This window comes from Rutidosis leptorrhynchoides, chromosome 1, assembly GCF_046630445.1.
Source record: "Rutidosis leptorrhynchoides isolate AG116_Rl617_1_P2 chromosome 1, CSIRO_AGI_Rlap_v1, whole genome shotgun sequence".
Lineage (NCBI taxonomy): Eukaryota > Viridiplantae > Streptophyta > Magnoliopsida > Asterales > Asteraceae > Rutidosis > Rutidosis leptorrhynchoides.
This window is the reverse complement of record NC_092333.1, coordinates 143,467,688-143,470,037: the sequence shown is the minus strand read 5'-3', so window position 1 is coordinate 143,470,037 and position 2,350 is coordinate 143,467,688.

Here is a 2,350-nt window from a genome sequence, read left to right as displayed (position 1 = left end):
AATATATCACTCCCTAAAAGTACACCTGGAGAGTGCGTATGTTCTCGAAGTATTAAACACCCGTTAAATGCTAGCGCGACTAGCCCGAGTGGGGATGTCAAACCCTATGGATCCATATCTAAGATTCGCGTCTACAGGTTCAAAAACCAATAGTTAAACGTTACCGTGCTAAGGGAAAAGTTTATGCCATTATATAACCCACACATATATAAAGTTTAAGTACTCGTGTGAAGTAAGTAAAACATAAAAAGCGCATGTATTCTCAGTCCCAAAATAGTTAAAGTAAAAAGGGAGCTATAACTCACAGTGATAAATGCGGTAAAAGTCGATATGAAAAGTATGCAAGTAGTAAGTCGGTCCGAAAGGTCCTCAACCTAAGTCAAAGGTTACTAAGTCAGTATATTGTCCCCAAAAGTTTAAAAGTGAATAAATTAAGTCTTAAGTATCATCATCATCATCATCATCATCATTCGTAAAAGATAATGTAAGTTTTCAACAAGAATAGAGATCGAAACAAAAGTAAACAAGTGCTCCGGTGGGTTTCTTGGTGCTTGATGCTCATCACGGTTCTCATCCTTGATGCGTGTAAGCTTCAAGTGTACAACTCTTTGATATTTTAGCATCACTTTGACCAAGTTTCAACCATCAACACACCATGTCAAGACTAAGGAGTAATACAACTCACTTAAGAGTTTTAGATGGATGATGAACCAAGGTTACATCATGTTCTTAGTCTCAACACAAATACAAATTCTATTCACAAGTAAAGCTACAAACTTTGATTCAATCAAACAAGCAAGATCATAAATTTGATCAATCAAAGTAATGAAACCCTAAGCTAGAAAGCTTGGATCCCTTAACAAATAATTATGAGATTTCAAAGCTAGAAAGCTTGAATCTTTTATGTTCTTGAAGATCTTTAAAGCAAGAAGTTAGATCTTCATGTTTCATGAAGATCATAAATACAAGTTTTGATCTTTTAGCAAAAACAAAGTGATCTTAAGCTATAAAGCTTAGATCCATCAGAGTAATGAAGATTCAAAGCTAGAAAGCTTGAATCTTTTATGTTCTTGAAGATCCTTAAAGCAAAAGGTTAGATCTTCAAGTTTCATGAAGATCATAAACACAAGTTTTGATTTTTTAACAAAAATAAAGAGATCATAAGCTAGAAAACTTAGATCCAACAAAGTAATGAAGATTCAAAGCTAGAAAGCTTGAATCTTTCATGTTCTTGAAGGATTCAAATCAAAGTTTGAATCTACAAGATATAACAAGATCAAAAAGCTAAAAAGCTTGATCTTTATATGATGATGATGTCGTGATCATGAAGAGAAGAAGAAGAAGAAGAAGAAAACTTAAAACTTACAATTTTTAGTGTGAGAAAGACTAGAGAGAAAATTAGAGAGCAAGTGTGTATAAAATGAGAATGAGATCAAGTGTGAAATGAAAGAATAAGGCTTGTATTTATAGTCGTGGAGGTGTTGCTTTGTGTCTCCAAAACCGTAGGCCAAAGGGGGGGGGGAAGGGGGACACCTTTTTGCTTTTTGCATGGTGGTGGTCTAAAGGTGGTGCTTGTTGTTGGGATCCCATGTAACATGTGTAGTAATGGTTAACAAAAATGCTAGTATGTTGGCTCATCTAAATGGGTTTTTGTCCTACTTCTTAATGGGTCATAATCCCATTAAAGTTGGGCTAATTTAAGAGTCCATTAGCTAGAGTAGAGTGGGCTTAAGTCCATTAAGGTAAAGAGTCCATTAAGACTAACTAGTGTGCATTAGTAAATTACTAAGCGTAATTAAGCAACCAATAAGCCAAGTAATTGTCATTAGAAAATAACAATTAGTATTACGTAGTCATAATATTCCAATTATGACAAAAGTTAAACGTGTACCAAGTACGTAGCTCGCTTTAAATGTCAAGTGACACTAACAGTCATAAAAGCATTCGAGGATCAAGTTAAGTGATTAAGCACTTAATAGCACGTTGTAAGGTATTAACGAAAGTAATTAACATGAATAATGATGATCCCAGAATATAATCAAACACAGTACGCACAAATGCGCAGTTTCGTGAAAGTATAGAGCATAAAAATATAAGTCGAAAAAGTAGGGTCGTTACATTACCCACCTGTTAAAGAAAATTTCTTCTCGAAATTTTGAGGAGGGACCAACAATGCTACCGAATTTGAAGAAGAATGAGCGTTTCAAAGTTCCGAGGGACTCGTGGGCTCAGAAGTGGGCTATTTACCCTGAAAGGTACTTGGGCGTATAAAAGTAAGAATAGGTATATGCCATTTATTAAGTCTTTTGACCTTAAGATCAACAAATTGATTTCGTTTCTTGTTAATGTG